The sequence below is a fragment of the Haliaeetus albicilla genome, chromosome 10, assembly GCF_947461875.1.
Source record: "Haliaeetus albicilla chromosome 10, bHalAlb1.1, whole genome shotgun sequence".
NCBI classification, from domain to species: Eukaryota; Metazoa; Chordata; class Aves; order Accipitriformes; family Accipitridae; genus Haliaeetus; species Haliaeetus albicilla.
This window is the reverse complement of record NC_091492.1, coordinates 28,524,541-28,532,663: the sequence shown is the minus strand read 5'-3', so window position 1 is coordinate 28,532,663 and position 8,123 is coordinate 28,524,541. Positions and strand designations below refer to the sequence as shown.

The window sequence follows — 8,123 nt, the reverse complement described above, 5'->3', positions numbered from 1 at the left end:
CATGGGGCTGTGCCTGGAGCGATGCCGTGCCTGGCACGGGGGCTCTGCAGGGGCAAGGATGGGGTGGGGGCGAACGACCGTCCTCTTCTGCCCCTGCAGCCAGCACAGGCATCCACATGTCCCCGTCACAGGCAGGCGAAGCCCCTGCTCGGCTCACATACGGACCTGCAATGCGGCGCGATGGCCTGCCCTCAGCCCCGCTGCCAGCCCCCTGAGGAGCTGCGGGGCCAAGGGCCAGGGCACAGTGGTCAGGCCCAGCACAGGGGTGAGGAGCTGGGCACTGAGCCAGCGGGAGCAGCAGTGCAGCCCTTGCACAGCGCTGCGCATCCTGCCAGCGAGGACCGTGTCTGTCCTGTCCCTGCGCCAGCCCAGCTGCTGGCTCAGGGGCTTTGCAGCAACCACACATCCCCGCCGCCCTGCAGACTCCATCCGCTCTGCCAGCACCTGCCAGGGACTGCGCTGCAGCTCCAGCAAGGCTGAGGAGGACACAGTGCAGCCATTGCTGAGCCTCAGCCTTGCTCGGGAGCTGGAAGGAGCTGCAGGATCCAGCAAGCTGCAGCTGCACGCTGTGCGCCCGTCCCCACACCCGTGCACACCCCTGCACCCATCTCTGCACTCATGCACACCCCTGCACACGCCTGTACCCACACAGACATCCCTGCACCCACGCTGGCTTGCAGCACCTGCCAGCCTCGCAGCACCTCCCATGCCCAGAGCAGAGCGGGCAGCCCAGGGCAGAGGCAGGCAAGCCCCTCTGCCTGCAGCGGTGCAGAGGACCAGGCCAAGCCTTCCGCTGGCCCTGGAGCAGCAAGGTGACACCGCGGGCTTGCAGCTCCACGTTTGCCCCAGCAGTGCAGTGGGAACAGGCAGGGCCTGCTCCTGCCTGCCTGGCCCTGGGCTGTCGCTGCAGGAAACCTGGGGCAGAGAGAAGCCGTCGGGGGCTGCTGATAAACCATCTTCCTCAGCTCATGAGAAAGCGGCGGTTAGCTGAAGCTGAAAATGTGACAGGGAAAGACTGGTTTGGAAAGATTTCTCATTTCAGAAGAGCTCTGGAGAAAAGGTTTGACGTGATGAAAATGTCCCATCCCTGACATTTGCAGCAGAAGGACCACCGTCAGAGACAGTGCTCTCCAGGAAGGGATTCTCTCCTCAGGAAATCATAATTAAAAATGCAGAACAGAAGTAGAAACAAAAAGTTTTGGGATGGGCTGAGTGAAACCCTCCTGCTGCCCCAGGGCAAACCCATCTGGGGCCACCAGTCAGCGAGACCTGGAGGATCAGAACTTCCCGGCCCCACCATGGCCGCATCTGGCAGGGACCCCCGTCCTGGCCAGCCCACCCTGCCCCTGCCCAGCCCCAGAACCCCGGGGGGACACAGGGGGCCAGGAGTGGGGCCAGCACACAGCCAGGCATGGTGGGCAGCTGGCACTGGGACCAGTGGGCTCCCCAGGGACCCATCCAGGACCTGGAGAACAATGCAAGAGCCCAGCAGCTGCAAAACGCTGCAGAGGGCCCCCCCAGCAGCCCGCCGGCCCCTGGGCTGGGGGTCTGCCCTGCTGGGCATGGCCGGGCAGGGCGGCAGTGCTCCCGGTCCCCCTGTGCGCTGGCACAGTGGCCACGGACATGTCCCCCCCAGGCTGAGCTGGTCTTTCTGCCATCCCACCCAGCACGGCCGGATCCTGTGCACCATGTCCCCGAGTGGTTTCCCCACAAGCGCTGCCTGCCCAGCATCCCCTGCCCTGTGTCCCTGACCCCACATCCCCTGTGCCATCCCCATGGGTACGGGGTGCCCACGCACCCCAAATGGCTGTGGGGAGCCCGTGCCACCACGGTGTCCTGGCGGGGAGGTGGGGACGGGGACGGTGGCCTCGGCGGCGGGGGCTGCAGAGGGGTGGGCGTCCCCGGGGGCTGCAGAGGGGTGGGTGTCCCCGGGGGCTGCCGCAGCAGGGTGCGGTGAGGGGCGGCGGGCAGGCGGGATGCAGGGAAGGGGGGAGGGAAGGTGACTCGGCCGCGTTTCCAGCATTAAAATTTAATGGCAGTTGCAGCATCCTCCTGAGCCGTAGGTAGGGCCGGGCGGGCCCGGCGGGGGCTGCGGGGAGGAGGAGTTTGCATGGCAATATCTTGCTCAGGGATGCTCTCTGGAAAGCTCCAGCACAAAGAAGCTGCACGGCGGCCAGGAGCGTGCGGAGCCCGGCGGTCCCCGAGCCCACCCTCCCCTGGAAAGCAGGTAAAGCCACCCTTAACGTTTCTCTCTGCTCTTTCCCGGCTGGGAATGTGGCTCCTCTCCGGGCGCTGGTGGGGTCTGGGGGCGCGGGGGCGCCAGGAGGAGCCCCCCCAGCCTCGGGGCCTGAGGGACGGCCGGGACGGGCAGAGATGCCGCCCCGGGACACGGCTGGTCCTGCGGGCATCGCTCCCGGGAGGCTGCGGGGCCGCCCGGCATGGCTGCTCCGGCCGCTCGGTCTCCAAAAAAATAATGCCCCCCCGACCCCCCAATATATTCTTATTCCCCCGCTATAAATAATTCCCACGCGAACCCATGCGCCATGGCAGGAGCCACCAACTCCTCCCAAGGGGTTCCAGGCCGGGGGCGGCCTGGGCCCCCCTGCCTTTGTTAGGGGCAGGAGCAGCAGCGCATCCGCAGCGTGCTCCCGGCCACACACCCGGCCTGGCAGGCGATGCCCGGTCTGGCCAGCGGCACCTGGGCAGCCTGGCTCCCGCTGGGCACCGTCTGCAGCCCCTGTACCAAAATTAATATTAACTGATGCACCACTTGTTTGTATTTTTTTTTCAGAAACCTCATCAAGAATAGGGCTCGAGACAGGTAAATGGATTCTTGCCTGATTTTCAATGCTCCTGGAAGGCAATCTAGCCAAAATGCTGGTTTACTTCTTTGTCTTGAAACCACCATTTTCTCCTAAACCTGGTGATTTTAGGTAGGGGATTAGAGGAGAGGCTGGGGTCAGCACCCCTCCAGGGCGCTTCAGCACACCCCTTCCCCTGCAAAGAGTTAAACTGACAGATGCTACTCGGGCTCCTTTTGGGGAGCCATTTTCTCTCCCTCATTGTCTCACCGCCTGTTTTGTGTGCGAGTACATCCTGCCTCGGGGAGCCAGGAGGAGCCCAGAAATCATCAGATTTTCAGTCGTTCCTGGGCTTGCAGGGAGACTTTCTCCTCCCACCTTCTCCCAGGGCTGCCCAGGCTGCCCAGCCCTGAGAGCTGCAGACAAAGGGAGGCAGCGCCGGCACTGCTGCCGCAGCACCAGAGCCTGGGCTGTGCTGGAGCCTGGGCTCTGCTGGGTGGCAGTGAGGGATGGGCAGTGCTGGCAGGGCCAGGGCAGGGGGGCATGGGCCCCCCTGCCGGGAGCCGAGGGGTTGGGGGTGCCCAGATGCTGCATCTCAGAGATTGCATCTCTGGGCATGAGCAGCAGAACGGCCAGCACTGCGCCTGTGGCGCGGCAGGAGCACACGGGCAGCTTGCGGCGATGGTGTGCCTGCTGTGCGCGGGCAGCTCACCTGCTGCCTCACCTCCCTGCTCCTGCCTGCAGCGGAGATTGTGCTCCCCTCCATCCTCCTCCTCACTCGAGGGGGTTTTTAGCCCCTGTTTAACTCGGGTGCTCCTGGGTGGTCAGCCCTGGGGGCACCATACATGCCACCAACCCTGTGTGGCAGGGGCAGCTCGAGCTCACAGCTGGCAATTGCCGCTCGCCATGCACAAGATGAGCGTTTGGTTAAGTGCTGCCTGCACAAAACTGTTTTTCTCCCCGCTGCCTCCTGGGATGTGCGTCATCGCTGGGCGAGAGAGGCCATCCAGCAGCGGTCACCCCATGCAGGCACGTCCCCCCTGCCCCACCACAGGCACCTCCTGCTCGGATCCAGGCAGGGAATCCATTTGCCAGATGCTCGATGGCATCTGTGGTGCCTGACACTGCCCACCCCCCCTGCCGAGCCTGAGCCCAGCCCCATGGCAGCTGGTTTGCAAATGCTGCCTGGACGTGCTGTCTCCGTGGGAGGGACTGTCCTGCAGGCAGCGCCTGCAACATGGGGTGACAATGAACCACAGGAAGCAATATAGCAGCTCCGCAGCTGAACTGCAGAGTCATCACGGCCCAGCTCCCCGGGGACCTGCTGCCATTGTGGCTTTTCCACACGGGCAGGGCAGGAGGAGGGCAGGCAGCGCAGGCTGGCTGCGGGCACAGGCTAGCTGCTGGCGCCGGCTGCGTGCACCCACATCCCTGCAGATGTGGAGCAGCACCCACCACGGCGCGGCTGTGACCGCTGGCTGCTCCGCTACAGCCAGCACCTGTGGCAAATGCAGGATCCAAGTGACACAGTTTAACTGCAGGGCAGTGGCAGAGGCAGTGGCAGAAGCAGAGGCAGTGGCAGAGGCGGCAGTGGCAGTGGCAGGCAGTCCCTGACCCTGGTGCAGGGAGTTGCAGCAGCAGACAGGGACAGACAGTTTGGGGCATTGCCAGCATTTCTGGTGTGGTCCTTCCCGGTGGCCCCCATGCCCGGTGGCGTGTCTGGCTCCCCGCCAAGGCTCTGCAAGGGGACAGGCACTGTGGGGAGAGGTGGCATTTCCTTGGGTAGGGGGTGACCCTGAGCAAGCGGCGGGCAGCCAAGCAGACCCACGTAGGGAGCAACCGCAAGTTCCCATGGGGACCACGGGCTGGAGTTCTCCGCCTCTGCCCTGCCTGCCTCTGCCCTTCTGCTGCCTGCAGCAGAGCCCAGCACCAGCTGCCTGCAAGCTGCAGGAGCTGCTGTGAGCATCCAGGCGCCAAGGGGCAGCGCTGGCTTTGGGAGGGCACCTGCAGGGCTCACCTGCTGCAGGAGGCAGCTGGGCATTGCCATGCTGCCCTAAGGCAGTGCCAGGACAGGGGTGTTAGTTTGCCTGAGCTGGGAAGACACCTGGGCTGGTCCCCGCTCCCCGGGGCAGCCCAGCACACAGGAAGGGAAAGCTGTGCGGGGCAGGGTCAGCCACTGGCACGGCATGTCCCCCTGCAGAGCTCTTACATCCCTATCCCACAGGATCTGGCCCCTTCCTTTGCCCCCAGCTTTGGGCAGTGCCCAGCCACCCTGCGGGCACCAGGAGCAGTGCCAGCAGCGGTGGGGTTCCAAGCAGAGGCTGCTGCCTCAGGGCTTTAAACCTGCAGGGATGGGGAGGCGCAGGTTCCAGGGCAGGGGCGTGGAGGGAGGCTCTGCCTGCATTCCTGCCTGCCCTGCCCTGCCCTGCCTGGCCATCCTGCCAGGCTCCCTGTAGCACGATGCATCCCCCACCGGCTCGGCTCAGCTTGGCTCTGCCTGGGGACGATGGTGCCGCATTGCTCTCCCTTGCTGCGTTGGTTGCTTTCTTTTGCAGCTGCTAATGACTGACCTGAGGTCTGTTCACACACAGTCCCCTGCGTGGCCTCCACGGCGGAGCAGCCAGACAGGACGGGGGGACATTGCACGGGACTCGCATAGCTGGTGACCACAGGTAGGACCCCCAAGGGGACATGGACAGTGCCAGCCCCATGCTGGCCCCACCCCTCGTGACCCAGGAGGGCTCTGGGCAGCCAGGAGCCAGCCTTCATCCCTGGGGTCCCATCCCCTCACGGGCTCTCCCCGGGCTCTGGCTGGGTCCATGGGGTCACACCATCCCCAGGGCCACCTGCATCAGAGGATGTGTCCCCCACGCATGCCCAGCAGTGGGGAGGGGGCAGCTGCCGCGCTGCCCGGGGTCTCACAGCATCTCTGCTTCCCAGTGCCACCAGCCCCAGGGGCACAGCCCCAGCTCCTGCCCATCCAGACCGGCTGTGCCCAGAGGGGAGCCGGGGCTCAGGGAGCTGCCATCGCTGCCCATGCACGGATGCCAGAGCCGGGCCAGCCCCAGCAGAGCAACCCAGTGCCAGCTGCCATGGGCCGGAGCCGCAAGGCCAGCCACCCCCAGGGGACACGGCCGAAGAGACCGCGGTGGTGACATCTGAGGACACGGGTCTGCGTGTGCATGTGGTTTTCCTGCAAGGTGCTGGGGTCCCCTTCCCTCCTGCCACTCCATCCCAGCCAGACCCGGCACATGGGTCTCCCCGTGTGCCCTCCCCAGCAATGGGCAGGGCATGGGCAGGATGAAACCTGTTCCCTTCACTGAATGCAATGTAGGAGGAGGGAGAAGGGGAAGGGGAAAAGGAAGGGAAAGGGGAAAGGGATGGGAGTGGAGCTGTGCCAGCTCTTCAAGGAGACGTGATGGCCAGAGTCCAGAGGGACCCTGGTTGTCTCCACTGATCCTACCTGTCCCTCTGCCTGTCAGCAAAGTCCCAGTGCTTTCTGGTCTGAAAGTGCCCTGCACCCAGCAGGACCCTCTACTCTGCTTTCCTGGTTTGTGGAGCAGCCTGGAGCATGGGAAGGGACACAGGCAGCACATCCTCCTCCCGAGGCACCTGTGGCATGGCCCCCATGGGGCCGTGCAGGGCCAACAGTGGCTCCATAAGTGGGTGCGACCATCGTCCTGCTGTCTGCCCCAGCGAGTGTCCCCCGAGCAGGCGGGAGGGCTGGGCGTGCAGCGGGGTGGGTGCTGAGGGCAGACACAGCTCATGGCAGGCTTGTGGCAGGCATTACAGCCCCTTGAAGTTCAAAATGGAGAAGCATCCTTGTGGAGACCAGAGGGACCCAGTGCTGCAGGAGGAGGTGACCCAGAGGAGCACAGGGCAGAGGGTGCCCTGGGTGCCCCTTCCTAGCCTTATTTCTCAGGGCACGGTTCAGAGCTGCTGCTCCTGCCGCCCCTTGCAATCATCACTCCTCAGCTGCCCACTCCTGCAGGCAGACCTGCGGAGAGGCAGTTTCTGATGGGGAGGGGATAAGCTATTGGGCACCTTTCCTCTGCCCCTGTTTGTGGTTTTCCCTGCTGGACCTCCTCCCCCCTCCACAGGCAGTGGGAGCTTGGTGGAGACGCAGAGCAGCTCTCGCCGTCTCGGCAGAAGCCCTGCTCTTGCAGAGCTGCCCATAGCCTTGCCCCAGGCACCGCCAGCGATGCTTTCACCCCTTCCCTCTCTCTGCTTCTTCCAGCCCCTTTAGCATCCTTAACCCGGAGCCTTGCAATGCCATGTCACAGTCCGGCACTGCTGGGATTCTCTCTTCCTGCAGCCCATCTCTCATCTTCACCGGTACCGGGGCTGGGAAACATGTGTTGCGTGGGGGCACACACTGCTTGGGGTGTTTTGTACCTCACCAGCGCGGGTGATGGGGCAGATCCCTGCAAAGCATTTAATTCAGAAAGCAGGTTACATTACGCAGGCTAAACCTTCCACTAACAACTTCCCAAATTCAATCCAGTGGCAAAGCCCAAAAGTGCCTCCTGCTCTCCTGAGCCGGAGCCCCGCTGCTTCTGCAAGAACCAAGCAGACCCATCCCCAGGAAAGCGCTCCTCCGCCGGCTAGCCGGGGGGGGGCTAATGGGGACCGGCTCTGCATGCTGCCGCTGTGCTCCGATATTAACCTACTAACCCACCGGAACCCCTGCCACCCCCTCGGCGAGGGGTGCCGAGGGCTGCCGAAGCCCCTGGTGAATGGACTAACCCACTAACCGGCTCCAGCGCATGCCCTACTAACCGGCCTTGTCTCGCCTCCCACTAACCGCCGAGAGCCAGCGCTGTCTTTAAAGGGGAACGGAAAAGCTGGGTAAGTACGTTTGTAAGTGGCGGGTGTTGCTGCGTCGGTGACAGGCTGCACAGGCAGGGCCGGGCAGCCCAAGCCCCTGCAGCGGGCAGGAGAAGTGGCCGGGAGCCCCTGCCCCGCACAGGCAGCCCTCGCCGGCACGAGGAGAGGGTTTCTCCCCGCACGCTGTGCCCGGGTCTGCCTGTGGAGTCTGTTGCTGACTAGGAGCCTAAAACGGTTTTATCAGCAGAAGCTTTTCAGTTCCTTTTTAAGCCAGTAGATCTCTGTTACTAACACATTCCTGAACTGAATTAAACAAACTAACCGTTGCTGCTTTTCTCTTCATTTCTCTTCCAGTATGTATGTCCTCTAAGTCAGACCGATTGTGCCATGCTTCTGTTACTAACTGCCTGTACTAATCGTACCTGACTTGTTTCTCTATTGCTACTAACAAATAGTCTTTGCACTTTAACTCTTGGATGCTATTCGCCATGACAA

General features: G+C 63.5%; 1 long non-coding RNA gene across 1 annotated transcript; it reads left to right on the top strand.

Annotated features, from left to right (window-relative positions):
* The first annotated feature begins 1,998 nt into the window (after positions 1–1,998).
* LOC138687435 (uncharacterized) lies at positions 1,999–6,341 on the top strand. The gene is made up of 3 exons (XR_011326616.1): positions 1,999–2,227; positions 2,792–5,473; positions 5,742–6,341. It is a non-coding gene; the product is annotated as an uncharacterized lncRNA (long non-coding RNA).
* Positions 6,342–8,123: the final 1,782 nt, after the last annotated feature.